Here is a 25,968-nt window from a genome sequence, read left to right on the forward strand (position 1 = left end):
TGCCCGAGGTCAAGAGATCAACTACAGGCAACATGGAGTACATTTGCTCTATGGACTTGTCACCACTCGCCACAGAATACCCGGGGTCAAGAGATCAGCTGGAATCAGCAGCGCAAAATGGGGCCGCAATTGGCCAAGTTGAACTTGCGAAGAGCCAAGAGCCAACCAACTCTGGACCGACTCACACTCAAGTCGAAACTACTCCAACTCAACGGCACTGGTAGTTCATGTATATCTTGCTGGGAGTTGTGTGGTGTTTACTCCAACTATAATGATGTGACCAGCACCAGCACCAGCAGCCCGGCTGCAGGCATGCATACTGACTTAACTTGCGTATACAGTTCGTGTCGGTATCAAAGCTACGACACTGCAAACTAATTAAACTTTCACCAACGTTTTCTCCTAGTTTGTCAAGGGACTGTTAGAGCAACTTTAACAGACCCCACAAAAATTCGACCCACAAAACATGTTTGCGGTTACACGAAGATCGTATTTGTGGGTTGAAAACATGCGCGGCAGAACAAAACCCGTATCAAAACTTGCATAATTTGAAAAAACACTTTCGCGGGAGAAATTGCACTAATAATTCATCACATACTATATAATTCATCACATGATCAACAAACTACAAGCATAGTTTATACTACAAACTACGTTAAACTACTAGCATAGGGGTTGGATCTGACGGTGGCAAGGTCGCGGCAACTGGACGACGCCGTGGAGGAGCCGGACGCTCAATCCTCCTCGCCGGAGCTGCACAAGTCGATGTACTTCGCCGCCTGCTCCGCACGGATGCGGCGCCACTCCTCGGCCTTCTCGTTGGCGGCGCGGTTGTCGATGACCGCCTACCGCCACTCGAGGGCCTCCAGCTCCTCGGCGTGGCGCCGGTGCTCCTCCTCCTCGCGCATGCTCCGCTCGGCGATGGCGGCGGCGACGGCGTCGAAGTCCGCGACGTAGTCCTCGGGGCCGACGACTCCGTGGCGGCCGAGCGGAGCGGGATCCTCGGGCTCCTCCTTTCACCAGGACGAAGGCGAACGGCGCCGGCGGCTCCGGCTCCTCCTCGTCATCCGACCACTCCCTCCTCATGGGGAGGAAGCCCGTGCCGGAGGACGAGGAGGATCCGGCGTAGGACCTCGCGGAGGAGAAGGACGCGCGTTGGCCGTACTCCTCCGTCTCGCGGCGGTTGAAGCTCGCCGGCGGCGACATCCCGTGGTTAGTCCACCTACGGGCGCCGCGCTTCCTCGCGCCGTACGACCGGACGCGCCGCTCGCGCTCCGGGTCGTGCTCATGGTCGGATCTGCTGCTGGAGCCGCGTCCGGAGCTCCACATGCGCCCCCACATGGCCGCTGGAGGCGGGGCGGGTGGTCGCCGGTGGCGAGAAATTGGGAGAGAGGAAAGGGGAATCGGGTGGCTCGCGGCGGCGAAGGGATAGGGTTTGGACCCGCAAAAGGGTCGCGGAACCGCAGTTATACTGCTTGTGGCGTGCGGTTTGCGGGCTGCCGCAAAAAATATTGCGAGCCGGGCGAGTATGTAGGCTTTGTTCTCATCGAAAAATTAAGCCGAACTAGCATACTCACCAAAATTTTTGCAGGCCAGGCGTTTTGCGGGGTATGCTAGAGTTGCTCTCACGCCAGCAGCCAGGCAAGATAGAGCCAGAGCACATGCCGTGGTCGATTAGCCTCCATTCAAATGCCCAAACAAGTGGAGTGGGTGCGTTGCGGCGCCGTGAGTTTATCACATGCCAAAGTCAAACTAGCTAGCTAACGTCGACGAAGACCTAGAGTTTGTCACGTCCACATGCATTTGACGATATCAAATTAATTGTGTTCGCAGTCATGCTACTGTGTGCATATCGCTCACTGGTTATTGGCCAGTTGGGATTATTAGTTACCTGTGCATCAGGTTCCAAATTTGAACAAAATTTTGACTAGTCTAGTGGGTACAAAATATCTGTGATCTCGGCGACTCAGTGTGTATGGTTATTTATGTTAAAACCAACAATAGAAAAAGTTTTAGTGTCAAACTTTGGACTATGCTTAAACTGTTTCCAAACCAATTTTAAAAGAGCAAAAAATGTAAATAAATGAATTTTGGTATATCTATTCCCAAAGAATATATCTGAAACTTTGATTTTAAACCTTGCATACATGCATGATGAGAGCGGTATCATCAAGCCAGTTAGACCATCTTCCCTCAAAAATAAAAAGCTACTTAGACCATCAATTAATCCTCACCTGCAAAAAAAAAAAATCCTCAGAAAAAAAGAGTTGGAATTATCTATAGTACATTAACCGAGCTTAATTATCTGAGACCCCCATGCATATGCGCCCATTTACTTTTGCCGACTAGACAATTGCCCGTGCGTTGCCACGGGTTACAAAATATTCTAGTATAAGCCCATGATTTAATTGCCCATATTAATATGATTTGTGTAAATAAATGGTACCAAATATTGTCTGTGATTTAACTACATAAATATTTTTTTATTTTCTTTTGTAATCCCTTGTTTCTTATATAAAATAGAACATTAATTTATTTGGTAAGTCAATAAAATATGAATAATCAAGGTGGTTATCAAAGGAACGATGTTCAGAACAAATATGGAATATAGGACAAAGGTCTCTGTTGACAGAAAAAGGAACAATGCTTATTTTTAAAGTAGTAGAGAGAGATAGAGATAAAGATTTGTTAAGATAACACAACTACTAGGAGTGACGAATAAAATTAGTTACCATTTATATAGAACATATACATGCATGATCAGCGCAACATCATCAAGCTAGTTTGACCATCGGTTTGGAATTATGTATATGCAGTACTAATAAACCAAGCTTGTCCATCTCAAAAAGCTAAAACTATCAAGCTTATCTGGAGCCACCTTGCATATGCGCATATATTGGGAGTGGCTTGTTGCGCCCATTTATTTTGCTGTTTTCGTAAAGACAATGCAAAAATGGAGCTAATAAATTCCAACTGCCCGTTCATGCATGTGTGGAGCTTATCCGCAACTATGGATAAAAAGTAAAGTTGTTGATAACATTTTCAACACAAGAATTCCCTATATATGGGTCGTTACTGCCCCGTGGATGCACACAAGATACGTATGGTAAGAAACAACATACGGTAAAGAACAAATTCACCTGCTGATAGGATGCACTGAGAGAGGGACATGCGAATAATAAGGGCATCTCCAGCCGCGCCTCCAGGAAGGCTTTCCCAGGCGATTTTTTCGTGCCGACGCCGAAAAAACGGCCCAGCCGCGCCCCAGGAGCCCGATTTTCGCCGGCCTGGGCCGAAAACAGCGCCGGCCGACCCAGGCCGAACCCGACGCGCTGGGGGCGCCCGGGGGCGCCGGGGCGAGCTATTTTGGCGCGAAAAAGCTGCGGGCCAGCCGCGTCAGCGACACGGGTCCTCGTCTTTCCCCAATGGCCTCGGTTCCCGCGGGGAATCAATGCCAAGGCTGCCGCCGGTCAGCCTTACCAATGATTCCTCACGGGCAGCGCGTCACGGGACGGCGCGCCGACGCCTCCCCTCCCTCGCACGCGTACACACGGGCGCGGCGCGGCTATATAGCCGGTGGCCTCACTCGCCTGTGCCCACACCAGCCCCGCCCCTCGCCGCCGCCCAGCCCCTCCCTCTCCCTACCTCTCCCGAGCGCCGCCGCCCAGCCCCTCCCTCTACCTCTCTACCTCTCCCGAGCCCCTCGCCATGGCAGAACGCTTCCCCGGAGACGAGGCGACGGCCAACGACTTCGGCCGCCGTTCGCTCCGCGAACAGGAGTCCGGGCTCCTGTTCCAGGCGAACATCCCGGCGCCGCCGGACATGCGCGCCGGGCCGGCGAGGGTGGCCGCCCCGGCGCAGCACCGACGCGCCGGGCCATGGGCGCCAAGGAGGTTCGGGTCCTCCTCCTCTTCATCCTCCTCCCGATCTTCATCGCACTCCTCCGGTACTCCGGCCCTGCTCGGCGTCAAGGCCGAGCCCGCGGCTGAGACGCCGCTCGGCCGGCGCACTCGCAGCGCCGGCATCGTCATCAACGAGGGCGGACGGCGCGCCTACTCGTCGGCTCCTCCTCCGCGCTTCATCAAGCCAAAGACGGAGCCGGGGCTCGCACCGGTGAAGACGGAGCCGGGGCTCGCGCAGGTGAAGAAGGAGCCGGCCACGCCGGTGACGACGGAGCTCGACGACGACGACGCGGCCCTGGAATGGGCGCGCAGGGACACCATACCGATGGAGAAGGAGCGCCTGGAGAAGGCGAAGGAGCGCCAGTGCACCGCCCTGCTTCGCTTCGCGGAGCGTCGACGCGGCCGCGACGAAGGCGGAGTCGTCGTCATCTATGACAGCGACGACGACGACGACGATGCGCCGCCACCAGTCCGCCATGGCGACGCCGGGCAGGGGTCCAGCAGGGGCACTCGCGTCAAGGAGGAGAAGGCCGACGACGACGATGGCGGCGACGGCGGCGACTTCAGCCAGTTTTTTCTTTAAATTAGTTTATATATATGTGCTATGTAATGAAAATCCACAAACTTCGCCGAAATGTGCCGAAATTTATCGTGTTTGGCCGAAATTTATCATGTTTGGTCGAAATTTATCGTGTTTAAGCCGAACTTCGCCGAACTTCTTTTATTTTAAAACGTGCCTGGGGGCGGCCCTGGGGCCGGCTGCTGGGGACCAACTCGCCCCTAGGCTCAATTTTTACGCCGGCTCACCTCCAGGCGGCGATTTTAGGCGCCACTGGGGGGCCAACGGCTGGAGATGCCCTAAGTGGACAGCAGAGCTGCATGAGCATCCAACCTGGTGAAAGATGACATAGAAAAACTTAGGGCATGTACAATGCATAGCCTTAAGGTGATGCCTCGCATGCCATGTAGGATCGGATATGACGTAAAGTAGGTTTGGATAGGGAAGCGGGATCCTCTCCAGGAGGCGGGTGCTAGAACAGAAAAAGTGTGGTCCGATGACAAAATCTGAAAAGGTTGAGTGAAAAGTAGAGATGCATGTGTACTAGACTTTTTATTTTCTATTTTTTAATAAAGCCCACTAGTGATAGCTTGCATCGAAGAGAAAAATTTAATATAGATGCCTCAAATTACATTTTTATGAGCGAACATGTTACATTTTTGAAGAGAAAAAGTTAACGTCGGAAAGAAAAGCACGCCCCATACATGTCCTTTGATCTTTAGACGAACATGTTACCCGTCTTAATCATATCTATATCTTTCTTTCTATCGAACAAGAGCGGCCTTTCCACAATCAAGCTAGGTAATGTGTATGATGCAAAGTGCCACATCGGCTCGATAAACCCCCTCACACGTCGGATCGTCGAATCTCCAATCAAGTACAGGGTTAGTGGATGCTTGCGTACGCACCCACGTGCACATGTGAGATAAATGTACCCAATGGATATATTCATACATATATATATATATATATATATATATATATATATATATACCATATCTATTTATCGGATGACTTGTAACAGCCCGTGGATGTGTAAGCAGGCACTCAAGTGCGTAATCTCCGGTGCCCTTTCAGATGATGATACAATCAGCTGGTGATATATTCCATCATGCATGCATCCGTCCATAATAAACTATGTAAAGATAGATCGATGAGCATAAATAGGAACGTTCATATAATAGGTCGTTATAGAAGTGTGTGAGGTAAGCATGTTCGATTGAGTAGGAGGAATGTATCGTGCACACAGATATTGATCGGAGATCGATGATCGGTGCATGTTGCATGGCATAAACTATTGAGAGCCCGCGGGAGAATCACGTGTAAACTGTAAAGGCGTGACCTGGACACGCATGCATAACGCACGCGAGATGAGGATGGCTCTCCTGCGAGTATTTTATGTTACCGGCCACATGCATGAGCATGACCAACAGTCGGCGGCCTCTCTCTCTCTCTCTCTCTCTCTCTCTCTCTCTCGTGTGTCTTTTGTATATGATGATGAAAGGCAATCCCCTGAACGGCCGGGGCTTATGAGGTGACGACACATTGAAGCGCAACACAAATGGATAGAAAGGAGGTAGCTGCCGCAACCATATCGATCCATGGCTTCACACCTTTAGACGCCCACGCAAAGTAGAAAGCCGCGGCCGTCACCCACGCGTGCCAAGTATATAATCTATCTAGCGCATCATCGTATCTATCTGTTCGTCGACGACCAACCCACGCATGCCACTTCGCTTTGTAGAAAGCAAAAGCAAAACTATGCTCATCGCAAAAAAAAAGCACAACTATGTAAGGGCATCTCCAACGGCGACCCATAAATTTTCTCCCGCATCCGTCCACGGACAAAGAAGGACCAGTCCACGGATACGGATGCCCGAGGCCGCCATCCAACCATAGCCGCATACATTTCAACCCACATTTGATCTAACCGGACGAAATTCATGCAAACCGGCCGTTATTCATCAAATTTCGAATAATAATAGCACAAATCATCCATATATAGCATGCAAATTAAGTCTAGTACAACAATGTCTCAAATTCGACTAGATTAACCGGATGTCCAACATGGTTTTCATCAACGGAACATGCCCTCCCAGGCTCCCACACATACTCTTCCTTCAACTTCATCCAAATGTGTGTGTACGTAAATGCATGTCCCTCTGTCCTGTGGTACACCATGGCAACGCGTGCGGGCTACATATTGTGTACATCAACATTGAGCGAACGAATCAATCAACAAGTTGAGCAATAGGAAGCAAAACTTACGATCTCATCCTCTCCCGCGGGCAATGGCCACCTTGCCTCCAGCTGACGAACCACGTCATAAAACTTGGTGGCGGGCGTCCGACAATGCCTCTGTTGCGGCCGGAGGCGTACATCAGCTGCTGCAGAGGTGGAGGGTGCAGATGCAAAGTAAGAGGAAGAAGGGCGGAGTGGAAGGAAATGGGATCGGTAGCGGGGGATTGGTGGGCCGGGGTGTCAGACTCCTACGTGTCTGCTGTCTGGACTCCCGCAAAGCTCCCCCACTTTGCCTCCAAATTGCGGGAGAAAATGCGTTCGGACCACCCGGCGGACCGATACAGTCCCGCGTTGGATGAATTCCATGGTCCGAACAGCGCGATCTGGATGGATGCAGGCGGTTTGAGGGTCGGTGTTGAAGATGCCCTAAGCGTATATGTACATGCTGGTCGATCCTCATCCTACAAAGAAAATGCGCTTTTAAGATTTCAAAAATTATCCAGGTATTTCCTAAGAAAAACCAACCAAAATCGCCAGAATAAAAATGATTTGGCTATGCTATTTTATAAAGGGGGGGGGGGGGGGGGTCTGCCTAGGCTTTTGACGAGAAAATTTCATCCATGGCAAGCAGTCGGTTCTGCATCGCACGAAGAAGAGAAATATTTAGGATCATGAGAAGAAAACTAAGAAACTTTTACTTTTTATGTATTAGTTTCGAAAACTGATCTTTTTACCCCTTAGTTAGCATCTTGCGATGACATGCCTTTATGGCAGAATCACGTGTCAAGATGTATGGATGATGTGCAGGCTAATTATTAGGCGGACAACTCGGACCCGTATTCGCTAGGACTATCTAATTAATATGAATCCCTAAAAAATCTAATTAATATGATACACGAGCAGTGTGATGTGGCTAGCGGTGTTGTTTGACAAAGTTGAAATAGTTCCACAGAATTTGATGAATTCCAGGGAATTTTTTTTGCGAAAAAATTACAGGGAAATTTGACATCTATTTTTTTTAAATGAGGGAAATTTTAGCATAATTTGGTATTGCCCCAAGTGAATATATGTCCAAGTTGTCTACACGGTCGGGTGACACGTCCTCCTACAAGATCCATTCTTTATTTTGTGGGGACAAAATAAAATGAGGTAAATCCGATCACACCTGGCGGAAGATATTTTATAAATAGATGGTTAAAGTTGTCGATGTCACACATTAGGCTGTAAAAAGAAAATTTTACAGTAGAAACGAAGGAGAGTTTTGCAAGTTACCATATTTTAGTTTGTCTTCGTCAAATGCGACACTCATGTGTGGCCGACATGTGGGGCAGCGGCAGTTTTAGCAAAATAGATGCAAAAGCGGGACATATCTTATCAACCTGCAACAAACTAAAATGTGAAGAAGAAGACTGGAATGTTAATCCAGCTAGAGGCTAATCTCGACCGACGGCGACGTCCGGTGCACATGCAACTGAAAATCTCTACCACCCTGACCCTGGTCTTTGATATCACTGTTCCACTGTCCACCAAGCAGTACGCGTGCGACGTTGGAAAAACCTTTATCATCTTTCAAAAATGTGAGCAGGAGTAGCATGGCGCATGCAGCGCTGGCTTAGCGGCAACAGTGCGTGTCAGCTGGAAGACGCTGGACGCCGTGAGCCGTTGCTAGGGAGCACTGTGGCACTATGTACGTATGGCGGCAGCATTCGCGGCCGGGTGAGGGTGATCATCATTCGTTTCAGGGGGAATGCACCTGATCGACCAGAGAGAGGATCGGCATGGGGTAGCTGGTTGGCATCAGTGGCGCGGCGGTGCCCCGCCCGTACGTGGCCCCCGCGCAGCATGTGAACACCACGCGACTCCTTCGCGCGCCTGCCCCCTCCCTCCCTCCAATCCAACTTTCTTTCCTCCACCCACCATTGGGCATTGCCACACACACGTCGCGCTCGGGCACGCCGTACCGGTGCAACTCAGATGGTTTTGCTGCGTGCTGCTGGCCGGCCCTGACAGGCACAATCAATCATTGGCATGTGGCACCTGTTGCCTCCTCATAGGGCTTCCCTCCTGTCCTGCCTGCCCGGTAAGAGCATCTACAGCCACCTATCTCTAATTCGACCCCTCAAATGTTTTGAACCCCTATTTATTCATCTGTGCAGTCATAATTTTTATTTTTTTCTCATATGTTCAGTCACTTGCATGTGATTGGAGAGATTAAAAAAGAGAAAAAAAAATAAAGAAAGAAAGAGAAAAGGTGGTGAGAGGTGGGGCCGCGTTCGACATGGCGTATCCTCTCTACATTTGAAATGGGTACGAGGGTTCACGGACAATCCGGACATATAATATGAGGGGTCCGGCTGGGTCACTTTTTTTTTCTTTTCTATCCGATGACTGATCAGGCGCGTCCGCAAACGTATGAGAGATGGTTTAAGACATCCAGCTGTAGATGTTCTAACGGATCTTGGACACATAGAGTCGGTTCTTACATTACGGCTCATGCAGAAGCATAATACAACGGGAATTTTCATGATCAATCATGCTAATCATCGCAGAGTAAATCTTGGAGCTACAGCAAATTATAAGATGGTACTACCATATTCTGGCCATGCAGCCCTTCGAGTAAAAAAAAAAATTCATATTCTGGCCATGCATGCACGTGGCGGTGTCCAAAAATGTCATGTCATGTTTTTTTTGGTTTTTACCAAAGATAGTAATTATCTATCTTCAAGCCACATTTGAACTCCAAATTATGTTCATACATTCAGCAGCAAACACAAATACAACCATTACGATATTGTACAAAATTCAGATCCTGTTGTCAATAAGGTTTTTCCATCTTTTTTTTAACTGGGCTTAACTCCTTTCTATGATATGAATAATAGAAATATAGCCGACCCGAAAGATGTTCAGGATACGAGAAAGGGAAGAAGCGGGTCCAACACATCGCGTCAGAAGGTGCTCGCATTCGAGACACCTGCTATGGGATGAAGACCCTGCGACACCACATAAATCACTATCCTATCATAGAAGTTTTAACACTCACAAAGGAGCAGAGACGAATGAAACACAAAAGCAACATTCGAGATCTAGGGAGAACACACGCAAAAGTGACAACATGCGTGCATCATCTAAACTCAGCGAAGCCCCTCAGTTTGTAGATGCATCCTCGCGTGTTGATCCTCGTCATGTTAGAAGTGTTCTCCCGAAGCATTAGAGCCCCACGCTCAAGCATACTCCAGTCCTCAAATTTCTGTAAACCTGCCCATGATAGAAGAGACAGACACAAAGCGAACAATATTTCAAAAGGGGTTTAGGATACTTGAACTCAAAGTTCGCACAAGATTGTGGCAATTCCAAATAGCTGAGCAAGCAGCTGATAATCCCAATGTGTAAAATATATCCCCACTAGGAAAGTAAATATAACACCAAGTGAGAAATTGTCGTAGATTGGTAGGGCAGGGCTCGGTACCAAATACTGCTCCCACCGTATGCCAAACTACTCTAGCTACCGGATATAGGAAAAAGAGGCGTTGATAAGTTTCCCTCTCGCCACAATAAGAACATTGAGGATTTCCATCCTAATTACTCCTTTTAAGATATTTCGATTTCCAACTAGGGTGACCACCTATTTTTTCTTTCACCGTTGCTACATAATTTCTTTTTAGATATTTAGCAAAAATGACACGATGATAATGGCCTTTTTTACACTAGTGCAGAACCGGGCAATAGCACCGGTTCATAAGGCCCTTTAGTGCCGGTTTGGTAACCGGCGCTAAAATGTAGGCACTAAAGCCCCCCCCCCCTCTTTAGTACCGGTTCAGCACGAACCGGTGCTAAAGGGCAACCACGTGGCACGAGCCAGCTTGGGGGACAGGGAGCCCTTTAAAATGTTGGGGGGGGGGGGGGGTTGGGTTTATGATTTCTTTTTCATTTAATTTTGTGTTTTCCATTTAATTATTTTTTGTTTGCTAGTATTTTACGATACTACATATTGTACACATTATGCATATATATAAATAGAATTTCTAGTAGAACCGATCATAATATATATATACATATATATATATATATGTATATATATATATATATATATATATATATATATATATATATATATATATATATAGAATTTCTCCTAATTGGTGCCTTCGGAGCCAGTGGCATTAGCCTAGCTAATTGGTGCCTTCGGAGCACGATAACAATTGGAAGTGGTTCATGGGGGCGGTAGCGGGTAATAGTATTCTCCTTTGGGATCTATGACCTGGTCGAGCAAAAATCCCGCTATTTCCTCTTGAATTGCTTCTATGCGGTCCTGTGCTAGGAGTCTGTCCCGCACCTTTTTGAACTGTTAAGAAGGAGATCAATATGCATGTGTATTAATTGTGTGACTAGATATCAATAATGGTGTAAAAATTGTGAATAGTGTTCCGACAATCGATATCGTACCCACTCCTATCTTTGAGATTTGCTCCTTTCGGACGCCATCATGCGAATGTTCTCGCAAACGTAGTATGCACATAGATCATTCCCCGGCGCCTGCTTCAGGGCCTTTACGAGAATGGAATTTGATCAGATAATAATTAATCAAGCATGATAATTAAAGAGATGACAGCTAGCTAGTACTACTTAATTACTTACCTTGGGTCGATACCATTTCAGACTTTGTTTCCATGGGCCTGGAGTGACCCTGATGAACTTTGCCCAAGCCCTGCCCGCCGACAAAGAAAATGAATAAATGGGTTATTAAATAGTTGTTATCAGGAAATGACGAACTAATTAAATAGGTCGAGATATAGTTAATAATGATTGGAATTACCTGTTGACTATCCCCTTCACGATGGTGTAGTCACTTGCTTTCTTAAGTAGCGAGTCTAGTACTTCAACTGTTCCTTCATCAACTTTAATGATTTACAAGATCCAGTGAAATCTGCATGCACACACGTTTGCATGTCTTAATTAAGCGGGCATATGTAAGCAAAAACATGTAGCTATAGCTAGTAGGGAAAAACAGAATTTGTAGTACAAGACAATGTGACTCACTGGAAGTTGTAAGGAAGTAGTATATCTTCATTGTATTTGAGTTCCTTGAAGAACTGTAGCATGCTTTCCTCTACACATTTTGCGTGATATGTATCTATTTTCCATGTATATTCATTAATGGTATTTGGGTCAACGAACCCAATGCCATAGCGTCCACCTTTTTTCATTTCATAAATCTTCATCCTGCATAATACCACAGAAAAGAATATAGTGAGGATAATTACAGGTAATGATTGATCAAAATGATCAGCTAGCTTGAGACTTAAATTACAGAAAGAAATCACTTACAGACAATAGTAACTGACGATAGATTTGTCGAGTGCGTCTTTATTGTATAGCTGAAAAAGTTCTGAATACTCAACGGTCACAGCTTTCTTATGGTAGTAATGCTCCTCGTTGACATTCACCAGAGGGACTCTCGATTGGAAATCTTGGTAATGTCCAAGTACCATTGATGCAATTCATACATTCTCGTTGGGAGCTTATTGACCTCCTCTGGCTCGACCAAAGGTTGGCCCTGGGCATATTTCCGTTTTATTTCCTCCTCTCTAGTTGGAGACATGGGCTCAATATCGAGGAGTTGTCCAACAGTGATCCCGATCGATTCAGCCTGCGCAATATGCTCCTCGGTTATTACCACATCGCCCACCCCGGGAACGTTAACGGTTTGCCCACAATAATATTGGGCGCGCCTACTCTCATGTGTTGTTGGCACAACAAGCGGGGGGATTGATTGCGCCGCTTGTTCTACCAGCTGGGGAACGGTTTTACCGCTCCTTTTGCCAGCTAATTTGCTCGAGCTCGAGCTCGCCTCTTTCTGTCGACGTGCTCGATTTAACTTCCTGAGGTGGTGCTCATAGTCTGTGTCAACAGGCTTGGGAGCTGGTGGTCTAGCCATATGAATGAAGTGGTCAATCTTTTCCACAGGCACTTTCTCCCTTGGCGGCGGTGGCGGTTTCGGTGCAAAATGGGCTTCCACCTCGGCCTTCGATATGGCTACGTTTTCCTCCTCGGACTTGTCGTAAGGCCTCTGCGGTAGAGGCTCGAGGCTTGGACCATATTGAAATCGCTTGCCTCTGCTTGTACCTGCAGTACTACCTCGACTTGTACCGCTACGCACCATAGCTGAGGCGGCTCTCTTCCGTGATTGCTGAGGCGGCGAAGACGGCTGACGTGGCTGAGTTGGAGGAGGAGGAGTGGCCTGAAGCTATGCCGGACTTGGAGGAGGAGTGGCCTGAAGCTGTGTCGGACTTGGAGGAGGAGTGGCCTGACGCTTTGCCGGACTTGGAGGAGGAGTGGCCTAAAACTGTGCCGGACTTGGAGGAGGAGTGGCCTGACGCGTTGGTGGACTTGGAGGAGCGGGAGTCTGCTGACTCGGTGGCGGACTGCGACGAGGAGTCGGATGACGCGGTGTCGGTGGCCTTCGAAAGATGATGCAATCCTTTCTCCATAGGATGATACGATGGTTGGCCTCTCCTAGTGTGTGCTCATCGTCACCTCCAGGAATGTCAAGCTCTAGCCCCGAATATTGGTCCACCACCTCATCAACCAAGACACGAGCATTGCCCGCTGGAATCGGGTTGCAATGGAAGGTTGCCTCGGGCGGATTTGTAAAAGCAAGGGCGTCCGCCACCTTCATGGATATGTTCTTCATTTTGAAGTGTAGCTCGCAGTTAGTGTTCTTCATGATGTCATCCACTGGGTAGCTATCCAGCAATGCGTCGCCCGGAGCGGAACCCACGCTGCTTCTCGACATGGATGGGACGGTGCTATCCATTGGTGGATCATCCGCTAGCTGCCGAGACCCCCTTTGTTGGCTAAATGAGTCGATCTGCTCCTGCTGCCGCTGGAATTTGATTGCCAAGTCCGCGTGCGCTGATTCTAGGCCTTGAAGGCGTTCATAGTCTAGCTTCCTCTGCTCCTCCTCCATCTTCCTCTTCTTCTCCTCCGCAATCTTCTTTCTCGCACGGGTTCTGTAGTCGGCATTCCAGTCCGAAAACCCCTCATACCACCGAATAGCGCCCATGCCTCGTGTTCTTCCCGGGTGTTCAGAATTTCCCAGGGCACGCGTAAGCTCGTCGTTCTCTCTGTTGGGCTCGAACAACCCGGATCGAGCCTCTTCTATTGCAACAAGTTGCTTATCTTCGGCTCTGTCCAGACATGCCTTCTTCGAAACTTTGCCTGTCTTCGGGTCCGACTCCCCCCCATGCGCATAGAACCAAGTCCTGCACCTGGGGGGCCAGCTCAATGTTTCTGGAGTGACACCTGCATCCAGCATCTCTTTCTCAGACTTATCCCACTTAGGCATTCCCACCGCATAGCCACCTGGCCCCAGCTTATGAAACTTATCCTTTTTGCGGCATTGGCCTTGTTTATTCTCGACCGTTCCTTAGATAATTCCGAATTCTTGAATTTCACGAAATCGTCCCAATGAGCACTTTGGTTCTCTAGTGTTCCCTCGAATACTGGAGTCTTCCTTCCTTCGTTTGACGTACTTGGCCCATTCACGAATCTTGTGGTTCTTGAATGCAACCGCCATCTTCCTAAGAGCAGCGTCCTTTACTTTCTCCACATCTGCATCTGTGAAATGATCTGGTAGGGTGAAATGTTCCATGAGCGTTTCCCAAAGCAAATGTTTTTGTCTGTCGTCGACAAAAGTAACTCCTGGACGTGGCTTTGCTGGCTCTCTCCATTCTTGAAGGGAGATCGGGAGTTGGTCCTTCACAAGAACTTAGCACTGACGAACGAACTTGTCCGCAATCTTCTTAGGCGCGAATGGTTTGCCATTAGGTCTGATTGCCTCGATAGTGTACTTTACGCCCTCCTTCAACTTTTTGTTCGGGCCTCGTTTCATCCAGTTGCCTGAAGATTTGCTCGATCCGGATGGCTGAAAGAAGAAAGATCGATTCGTTAATATATCTTCAAGTCATTTAAAACATGTGATGATCACCAGATGCCTGCTTATATAAATATATATACCTCGCCGGTCTTTGTTGTTTCAAGATCAACATTTTCTTCGTCATGTTCATAGTTCATGACTTCATCAATTCGGTCGTCGCGATCGAATATCATATCACCCTCCCCGGTGTTGTTTAGATATTCGGAGCCGTCATAATTTTCTTCATTCTGATCATCATCTGGCCCGCGAGGATTGCGTATGATATTGAACAGGGCCTCTTCTCCCTCTCTGTCGATATTGTCCGCCATAGGTTTTGTTTAGCTAATCCAAAAATATATATTCAAATTACAATACATGGATGCAATCAATTAATAAGGAAAAACTGAATCAATCATAGTACATAATAGGCATCATCGAATATAATATCGAATACGTCGTCTCGAATAATAGATATAATCTCGAATACATCGTCTTGAATAATAGATATAATCTCGAATACATCGTCTCGAATAATAGATATAATCTCGAATACATCGTCGGATCATGCGGCGCGGGCGGTGGACACCCAAAGAGAAGGAACCCTTACAGGATCATAGCTGAAGTGAGATCCCTGAAGAAACTGCCAGGTATTGGAGAACCTGCCGCCCTCTAACGCAACCATGTAGCGATGGACGTGCTCGTCCTCCTCCCTGACACGGCGACGTACCACCTCCGGCGGGGCCGGCTCCCTCCGCACCAAAACTGGCCCACGCGAACGCCATCAAACGAGATCAGGGTCGACGACCGGGGCCGGGTTCCTCATCAAGCGGCGCGCCCCTCCAGGCAGCACCTCCCAGTGCCAGCCCGGCGGAGCCCAGTCCCGGACATGGGTCAGCCGGACGTTGTCGCGGACGGGTCGACGGCGAGTATGCGGGCCGGGCATCGTCGAGAACAAATACTAGCTATATGCCCGCAAAAAGTAACATTTTTTTAATGATTGGATTTTGATAACTAAAATTTCTAACATTTCTATATAACTAACATTCCTATAACATTTCTAACAATGCTATATAACTAACATTTCTAATATTTCTATAACTAAAAAACAGAAAAAAATTATAACATTTCTATATATATATAACTAACATTTGTATAACATTTCTAATATTTCTATAACTAAAAAAAGAAAAAAATTCTAACTTTTTATAACTATTTCTATAACTAAAAAACAGAAAAATTCTTAACAATTCTAACTTTTCTATAACATTTCTAACAATGCTATATAACTAACTATTTCTATAACTAAAAAAAGAAAAATTTCTAACTTTGTTATTACTATTTCTATAACTAAAAAACAGAAAAATTCCTAACAATTCTAACTTTTCTATAACATTTCTAACAATGCTATATAACTAACAATTTCTATAACTAAAAAAAGAAAAATTTCTAACATTTTTATAACTATTTCTATAACTAAAAAACTAAAAAAATGTATGTGTGTGTGTGCTCACTGGCGAGGCGAGAGGCGACGAGGGGCGGCGACGGGGACGGGGACGGGCGCGGCGACGACGGGGATGGCGACGACGGGGACAGGGACGGGGACGGCGACGGGCGCGGCGACGACGGGGATGGCGATTACGGGGACAGGGACGGGGCGGCGACGACGGGGACGGGCCGGGGTGGCGACGACGGGGACGGGGCAGCGATGACGGGGACGGGGACGACGCGGGACGGGCCGGGACGGCGCGGCGGTGACGACGGGGACGGGGACGACGGGGCGGCGACGACGGGGACGGGGCGGCGACGAGGGATATGGAGACGGGGGTGGCGGGCGACGGGGCAGAGGAGAAGAAGCAGATGAGAAACTGAAATTATTAAAGTGTTTAGTTATATAGGATGGACCTTTAGTACCGGTTGGAGCCACCAACCGGTACTAAAGGCCTTTTTTGGCCAGGCCAAGCGGTGGGAACCGCACACCCTTTAGTACCGGGTTGTGGCTCCAATCGGTACTAAATGGGGGGCCTTTAGTACCGGTTGGAGCCACCACCCGGTACTAAAGGGGGTGCGCTGGCAAGGTGCTGTGCAGCAAGTTTAGTCCCACCTCGCTAGCCGAGGGGCGTCCGCACTGGTTTATAAACCCCCGTGCGGTAGCTCTCTCGAGCTCCTCTCCAAAGCAGGCCTACTGGGCCTACATGTTCTGTGCTGCCCTGTGGGCCTACTGGGCCTTTGCGGGCCTCCATCCTGGCCCAACAACAGGTTGGGTTTCTAGTCGTATGCAGGCCGCTCTGGCCTAGTAGGCGGGCTTTTTTTTGCTTTATTTATTTTTAGTTGTTTTTTTGTGTATTTAGAGTTTCTTTGTGAATATTTTTGCTTTAGGTACAAAAAATTACAAACTTTCTGTTAATGCCCGTAGTTTTCAAATTTGAATAGTTTAAATTTTGAATTATTTGAAATTAGTATGAATCACTAGTTTGTGAATAACTTAACTTTAAAAATCAGTAAAGACATGAAAGAATTTGTTTGCACATAAAATTTCTTCGCGTTTCAAATGCCAAAACACATAACTACCCTAACTATTACAGAGATTCCCTCCTGGGTGTGAAACACAGAAGAAAGTGATGATAGTGAAGCCGATCACATCCCAGATCTTTGGGTGTGAAACTTTTTCTTCGCGTGTATCCCTTTGCGCCGTAACCATGGAAAATTTTCATCATTTAACGGGATGTTTGGGTCAATATTCACTGTGAATGGAGCAATTTCATCAAACTTTTCATAATCTTCTGACATGTCTGTCTTGTCATCCACTCCCACGATGTTTCTCTTCCCAGAAAGAATTATGTGCCGCTCTGGCTCATCGTACGATGCATTCGCTTCCTTATCTTTTCTTTTTCTTGGCTTGGTAGACATGTCCTTCACATAGAAAACCTGTGCCACATCATTGGCTAGGACGAATGGTTCGTCTGCATACGCAAGATTGTTGAGATCCACTGTTGTCATTCCGTACTGTGGGTCTTCCGTTACCCCGCCTCGTGTCATATTGATCCATTTGCACAGAAACAAAGGGACCTTCAAACCACGTCGATAGTCAAGTTCCCATATGTCCTGTATATAACCATAATATGTTTCCTTTCCTGTCTTGGTTTCTGCATCAAAGCGGACACCACTATTTTGGTTGGTGCTCTTCTTATCTTGGGCGATCGTGTAAAATGAATTACCATTTATCTCGTACCCTTTGAAAGTCATTATATTCGAAGATGGTAACTGGGACATGGTACGTGTCATGCATGGTACGTGTCTGCAACTAGCTGGCGAAACTCCTGGTTTGTTCACGTGTAATCCAGTCATCAGACCGCTCCGGGTGTTTGGAGCGTAGCAAATTCTTGTGTTCATCCATATACGGAGCCACCAAAGCGGAATTCTGTAGAACTGTGTAGTATGCTTCAGTGAGAGAATGTCCGTCCATACATATTATTTGTTCCCCTCCTAGCGTGCCTTTTCCATCCAGTCTGCCCTTATGCCGCGATTCAGCAACACCAATCGGCTTAAGGTTAGGAATAAAGTCAATACAAAACTCAATGACCTCCTCATTTTCATGGCCCTTGGAGATGCTTCCTTCTGGCCTAGCACGGTTATGAACATATTTCTTTAAGACTCCCATGAACCTCTCAAAGGGGAACATATTGTGTAGAAATACAGGACCCAAAACGTTAATCTCTTCGCATAGGTGAACTAGGACGTGCGTCATGATGTTGAAGAAGGATGGTGGGAACACCAACTCGAAACTGACAAGACATTGCACCAAATCATTCTCTAACCTTGATATGATTTCTGTATCAATTACCTTCTGAGAGATTGCATTGAGAAATGCACATAGCTTCACAATGGCTAATCGAACGTTTTTCGGTAGAAGCCCTCTCAATGCAACCGGAAGCAGTTGCGTCATAATCACGTGGCAGTCATGAGACTTTAGGTTCTGGAACTTTTTCTCTGCCATGTTTATTATTCCCTTTATATTCAACGAGAAGCCAGATGGTACCTTAATACTAAGCAGGCATTCAAAGAAGATTTCCTTCTCTTCTTTGGTAAGAGCGTAGCTTGCATGACCCTGATGTGTGCCGTTTTTTCCGTGCATATGTTGCTGGTCCTCCCGTGCCTCAGGTGTATCTTTTGTCTTCCCATACACGCCCAAGAACCAAGCAGGGTCACACAAAGATTCTTCGTCACGTGCATCACGTCAATTGCGGAGCGGACCTCTAGGTCTTTCCAATAGGGCAGGTCCCAAAATATAGATTTCTTCTTCCACATGGGTACGCGTCCGTCAGCTTCATTCGGAACAGGTTGTCCACCAGGACCCTTTCCAAAGACCACCTTCAAATCCTTGACCATATCATGTACATCAGCACCAGTACGGTGGCGAGGCTTCGTCTGGTGATCCGCCTCACCTTTGAAATGCTTGCCTTTCTTTCTTACGGGATGCCTGCTCGGAAGAAATCGACGATGTCCCAGGTACACATTCTTCTTACAATTAGCCAAATATATACTTTCGGTATCGTCCAAACAGTGCGTGCATGCGCGGTATCCCTTGTTTCTCTGTCCTGAAAGGTTACTGAGAACAGGCCAATCATTGATGGTCACGAACAGCAACACCTTTAGGTCAAATTCTTCCCTCATGTGCTCATCCCACGCACGTACACCTGTTCCATTCCACAGTTGTAAGAGTTCTTCAACTAATGGCCTTAGGTATACATCAATGTCGTTGCCGGGTTGCTTAGGGCCTTGGATGAGCACTGGCATCATAATGAACTTCCGCTTCATGCACAACCAAGGAGGAAGGTTATACAAACATAGAGTCACAGGCCAGGTGCTATGGTTGCTGCTCTGCTCCCCAAAAGGATTAATGCCATCTACGCTTAGACCAAACCATACGTTCCTTGCGTCATCTACAAACTCCTTCTCGTACTTTCTTTCGATTTTTCTCCACTACGACCCGTCAGCGGGTACTCTCAACTTTTCGTCTTTCTTACGGTCTTCTCTGTGCCATCGCATTGCCTTGGCATGCTCTTTGTTTTGGAACAAACATTTCAATCATGGTATTATAGGAGCATACCACATCACCTTGGCAGGAATCTTCTTCCTGGGGTGCTCGCCCTCGACATCACCAGGGTCATCGCGGCTGATCTTATAGCGCAATGCACCACATACCGGGCAAGCGTTCAAATCCTCGTACTCACCGCGGTAGAGGATGCAATCATTAGGGCATGCATGTATCTTCTGCACCTCTAACCCTAAAGGGCATACAGCCTTCTTTGCTTGGTACATACTCTCGGGCAATTCGTTGTCCTTTGGAAGCACATCCTTTATCATTACCAGCAACTTTCCAAATCCCTTTTCAGATATACCATTCTCTGCCTTCCATTGCAGCAATTCCAGTGTGGTGCCCAGCTTTTTCTTGTCACCTACGCAATTCAGGTACAACAATTTTTTGTGATCCTCTAACATGCGCTGCAACTTCTTCTTCTCCAAATCACTTGCGCAGTTTCTCTTTGCATCGGCAATGGCCCGACCTAGATCATCAACGGGCTCATCCGATGCCTCTTCTTCAGCTTCTTCCCGCATTGCCGGCTCAGCTTGTTCCCGCATTACCGGCTCAGCTTCTTCCCTCATTGTTGTATCGTCGTATTCAGGGAACCCATGGTAGGATAGCTGTCGTCGTCCTCTTCTTCTTCATTGTCTTCCATCATAACCCCTCTTTATCCATACTTGGTCCAAACATTATAGTGGGGCATGAAACCGGACTCAAACAGGTGGACGTGAATGGTTCTTGACGTAGAGTAATTGCGACCATTCTTACAGCCAGCACATGGACAATGCATAAAACCATCCGCTCGCTTGTTTGCCTCAGCCGCAAGTAGAAAAGTACGCACGCCATTAATGAAGTCGGGAGAGCATCGGTCATCGTACATCCATTGCCGGCTCATCTTCAATACGCAACACCGAAAACATCAAATTAATACAATACATAAAGTTCATACATAAAGATCATACAACACTTAAATGCAACAAACAAATAACTCTCTAGCTAAAGAATTTAAATGCAACAACAAATGCGATCAAGATCGCAACTAAGGTAACAATTGATCCAACAACATAATGATACCATGCCTCACTATGAATGGCATATTTTCTAATCTTTCTAATCTTCAAGCGCATTTTCTCCATCTTAATCTTGTGATCATCGACGACATCGGCAACATGCAACTCCAATTCCATCTTCTTCCCCTCAATTCTTTTCAATTTTTCCTTCAAATCCTCGTTTTCTCTTTCAACTAAATTTAACCTCTTGACAATAGGGTCAGTTGGAATTTCGAGTTCAACTACCTCCTACATACAAATATCTATGTCAACTTGATGGGCATAATTTGTCATAAACACGAAATGCAATGAATAGTTCTAAAAGAGAATATACCACATCCGAATCATAACTCGGACGAGGGCCGACGGGGACGGATATCAAAACCATGGCACTATGCATAACAAACAACGTATGAGTAAGATAATTATACGAGTAACTATATATCCAAATCACACAAACATCATTTTTTTATATAAAACTTCATGAACAAGAGGCTCACCACAAGGTGGTGCCGGCGACGGGACGTTGCGAGCGATCGACGGTGGTTACGACGGAGATTTAGAAGGTACTAAGTAAACCACACCTACATATGCGAAACTAAGTGTTATTTTTGACCTCAAATTGCATATAAATCAAATACTAGCACATATATATAATTCCTCCCAAATTACTAAACTCAAAAATCAATCACTATATAAAGCATTGCACGAGCTAATCTAGCAATGAGAGATGAAAGGAAAAAGTTGCTAACCTTTGTGATCATCTGTATGGATGGGGCCTTCAAATCTTGGGAAAAATATGTGATGAGCTTGAGAGGAAGAGGGAAAAGAACAGAGAGGAGAGGGGAAAGGGGAAGAACAGAGCGAGCTCGCGGGTGGACGAAGGGTCTATGTAGGACGACCTTTAGTATCGGTTCGTGATACAACCCGGTACTAAAGGTGCTGGAGGGGCCCCGGACTGACAACATCCTGCCACCACTCACTTTAGTACCGGTTCGTGGCACGAACCGGTGCTAAAGGTTCGTCACGAACCGGTACTAATGAGAGCGGCCCAGCTAGCCGTTGGAACCGGCACTAATGTACACATTAGTGCCGGCTCAAATTCAAACCGGCACTAATGTGCTTCACGTTTGACCCTTTTTCTACTAGTGTTATTATCAAGTTTACAACACCACTTGACCTACAAACTAATGGTTTTTTAAAATCCTTAACACCGAGGTCACCTTTACATTTCAATCCACAGACCCAAGACCATTTGATTAGATAGTAACGTTTATTACCATTCCCCCTATGCCAGAGAAAAACGTCGCATGTGTTTATCAAGCTTTTCAATAAAAATCTTGGACAACAAAAACATAGACATGTAGTAATAAGCAATACTTGGCAAGGAGGAATTAAGGAGAGTTAATCTACCACCCGTAGAAGCAGCATTCCTAATCCAGGATTCACATATCTTAAGATGTTTGGTATCAACATATTCTCAACCCACATTTCTAAGAGTAGAATATATTTCATGGGAAAGTGGCCAATCTGAACAATTCAATAAATTAGCATAGAAATTAAGGATATCATCACTGCCTCCCGCACATAGGTTTTTCGTTTGTGTGTGTGTGTGGGGGGGGGGGATAAAGGATCTCCTTGGCACACACCCTTGTGACTCTGGAATAAGCAATAGTCGTGGTGTTTAGTTTAACACAAACCGTGCCTATTTTTTGTCCATCCACACCAAACAGGTCCAAAACCACACATCTTTTGACAATGCAAAAGGTAGATCCACTAGACCAATTCGTGGGCCTTTTCAAAATCTAATTTAAGCACGTTACCCACTTTTTTCTGAGCCTGGGTATGGTGTAAGGTCTCGTGGAGGGATAAGATTCCATCCGTAATATTTTTGTTTTCAATGAATACATTCTCACGAACACTAATGATTTTATTAGTATAAACCACAATCCAATTGTCTAAAACTTTAGTGATCAACTTGTATGGACATCTAATTAGACAAATGGGACGAAATTGCTGAAGCTTTTGGCGCTACTAAACTTGGGGATAATGGTAATAGTGTCATAATTAAGTGTTTCTACCTCAAGGGTGCCAGTACAAAAGCAGAAGAGAAATGCATAATCTCAAATTTAACAATCTCCCAACAACACTGATATTTTTTTGTTGGAATATTGTCTGCTCTAGGTGCTCCATTACACTCCATGCCAAATAAATATTTTCTAACTTCCTCATCATAAATTCTCTAGTTGGGAACACATTATCTTCCTCCTTATGGCTTTCATGGTCACCCCCGGTATCAGGGGAAAGTGAAACAAATTGCATGGAGCAAGCCCAAAAAGGTCTTTCTAATAAGAATATAAGATATAGCTTGCTGCAACAATTTATTGGTACCCTCTATGATAGTATCTGATACATCTCAAATATATTGTTCCATGTTATTGCATTGTCACTTGTGTATACTTTTTATACTATTTTCTATTATATTTTTGGACTAACCTATTAATTTAGTGCCTAGTGTCAGTTCATGTTTTCTACATGTTTTGTTTTTACAGGAAATCAATATATACGGAGGTCAAAATAACTTGTCAATTTAATTAATAGATTTTTCGGGCAACGAAGGACCCCAGGAAGCTTCAGGAGAGATCGAGAGGAGCCACAGGGGGGCCACAAGGCCACCTGGGATGCCCCTGCCCTAGGGCATGCCCCCCTAGGTCATGTGGGGCCCACCTGCACCTCCATTCGTCCATTCCACCATCATAAATTCCTATAAATACGAAAACCGAGATAATTTTATAACAATTTTTCAGCCGCCACAAGTTCCCATTTTGCTAAGACCCATTCTTGAGGCCTGTTCCGGAGCTCTACCAGAGCGGGAGTCCATTGTCGGAGGCTTCTTCATCAACCTCGCCACATCCGTGAAAGGACCTTAGGCTCCATAACAGTAGCAAGATGACTCTCTCTATATTTGGATCTTTTAATACCATGTTCCCGTGAACAGCCTCACATGATCGGGATCAACTCGATGTAACCAGTACTGTGTTTGTTGGGATAGGATGAATTGTCACTTTATGGATCATATTGTTCATTGAAATCAATTGAATATTTTGAGGTTTTCTTGTTGTATAACTAAGTAGTTTTGCATGCTCTCTCTAATCTATTTATCTTCTTTGGCCAGGTTCGATGAGTTTTTCTTCAAAGGGAGTGGTGCTTTGTAGTGGGTTCAATCTTGTCGTGCTCTATATTCCAGTGACATAAAGGTACAAGACACGTATTTGTATTGTTACCACTAAGGATTAAACGATGATGTCTCGTCATATTAATTTATGTTTGTTGTCTATATTATGTCTTGTTTCTTGTGAACTTAATACCTCGAGATGCATGCTGGATAGTGATTTTCTAGTGGAATACAAGTAGTAGACGTAGTTGGATTAACGGTCAACTTATCATGAACGTAGTGCCTATATGAGATTACACCATGAATGACTAGTCATAAATATTGCATTATTATCCGGTGTCCAATTGTAATTCGTTTACCATGTCACTTGCTTGTTTGAGAGAGAGAGAGAGAGAGAGAGAGAGAGATGTCACTAGTGAACCTGTGCCCCTTGGGTATATTCTCCTTTATTGAAAATAAATATTTTCCTTGCCGCCCTATTTTATTTTTTCTACCAATTGTCTCTATCTCTTGCCATGTTGGCGACAAGTTGTTCTGTGTGTTGTGTGCGGGTACTGCATACTTTATTCATTGGAGGAGATCCTATTGGATTGATAACCTTGGTTTTCAAACTAAGAGAAATACTTGCCGCTGGGCTACTTCACCCTTATAACAACAACTCCTGTGGGAGCAAGTAGTATCACCAACGGTAAAAGAGTTAATTGTGTTTTCCCTTTTCCTGCCGTTAGCAACCCAGTGAAAGTAAGTAGTGTTTTGTACACCTTTGAGTAGCCAACATTCGCTAGATTGTTGCAACAAAAAATCTTCATTCGTAAGAATCTCATTAAGTTCAACACACAAGGAAGCTCTCCTACTTTAAACATCAAGACAAATTTCAGCATGCTCTTCCAGGTTTTCTATAACAACCATTCCCTCTTTATTTTTTTGGCATGGTCAGAGGAATTAGATCCCTAGCCTTTGAAAAAAAATTCTTAAAACTTATCAATTTCTTAAAAATTCCTAGGTAGCCCATCTACCCAAGAGCTTTCATGGCGACATCAAACATATGGTAGGAAGAGTGATCGTGGCCGAGCTTGCCCGACAACTGCGACAGTGGTGTTGCATAGCATAAAAAACCATCATAATCAGATACATTATGTTACCATTGCTGCCAGACAGTTCAACTCGGAGAACTCAAAGGAAGTGGTATTAAACAAGGAAGAGTGACCCGGCGGCAGAAGACGGATATGGTGCAGCAAAAGACGATGTAGTGCGTGGATTCCAATAATAGTGGACAACTCTGTGGCCACCTCCGGTGGCTCTGGCCATGATCCTGATCTGGACCTAATCGAGGGGTGGGAAATTAAGGGAGAAGAAGTGATTTGACTCCATGTCCGCTTGAAGCTACCTTTGGTTGTGGAAGGGGCATGGAGGAAGTGGGGAGGTAAGGGCCAACATTGTGCCTATGGTGCCGGTTCTGGTGTCGTCATCACCCGATAAGTAGGCGCATCTCGGTGGGTACGCTACTCGAGATCAAGATTGCGAGATGGGCACCTCCCATCGAAGTCGATATCGAGAACGGGAGACACCGCTTGAGGTCACATTCGGCTGCTGGCAGTTCCGGGAGGGCTGGTTTGGGGGAATTAGAGGTCGGGGAGAGGAGGAGGTGCAACCAGAGTAGGAGCACTTAGGCATAACACAGGGAACATGTCAAAGTTGCCTATGCACCATAGAGTAGGCCTCTGTGCACAGGAGCTACATGGGCTCTTTTGGCCCACTCAACCATAGGGCTCCAAATTTTATACTGGAGTTCATCGGACAGCCTGTCGGCTTGGCCCATATAGAATTAGACATAATGTTGGTATGTGAGGACAAGCGTAATACACCCCTAGTTATAGTTAAGTATGCCGTATTGACGATGAAGCAGCTAGAATGAATGGCCAGAAACGCCCAAAAAATGTGATTGGACGGCCAAAAATCTTGATTGTGTGAGAGTGCTGGAAGTTATCGGGTAGTGCCTTGGATTTCTAAATGCACGTTAATTTTCAAATTGCAGTAGTCTCTC

General features: G+C 46.1%; 1 pseudogene; it reads right to left on the reverse strand.

The window, feature by feature from the left end:
• Positions 1-734: 734 nt before the first annotated feature.
• LOC147992428 (uncharacterized) lies at positions 735-1,341 on the reverse strand (annotated as a pseudogene).
• Between the last annotated feature and the right edge of the window lie 24,627 nt (positions 1,342-25,968).

The sequence above is a fragment of the Triticum urartu genome, chromosome 1A (genome assembly GCF_056163025.1).
Source record: "Triticum urartu cultivar PI428250 chromosome 1A, HENAU_Tu73, whole genome shotgun sequence".
NCBI lineage: Eukaryota > Viridiplantae > Streptophyta > Magnoliopsida > Poales > Poaceae > Triticum > Triticum urartu.